The sequence below is a fragment of the Mustelus asterias genome, chromosome 27 (assembly GCF_964213995.1).
Source record: "Mustelus asterias chromosome 27, sMusAst1.hap1.1, whole genome shotgun sequence".
NCBI lineage: Eukaryota > Metazoa > Chordata > Chondrichthyes > Carcharhiniformes > Triakidae > Mustelus > Mustelus asterias.
In genome coordinates, this window is record NC_135827.1 from 3,228,560 (window position 1) to 3,228,838 (window position 279).

Consider the following 279-nt stretch of genomic DNA (forward strand, 5'->3'; position numbering starts at 1 on the left):
CACCCTCCTCACCCCCCCTCACCTCCTCACCCTCCTCACCCTCTTCACCCTCCTCACTCCTCTCACTCTCACAACCTCCTCCCCTCCTGTCCCTCACTTTCCTGGCCCTCTCTCCTCCAGTAGCAGATTCTGTGCCTGACCTCTTCTCCTCTCCATCCTCCTTCAGCTCAAGGGGACCCTGAGCAAGATCCCAAAGACCCGACATTGTCCTTATCTGGATAATCCCCATCAAGTATCTGGTATGATCCAGTGCCATTGTATTGCCTCTTTCTGCTGATC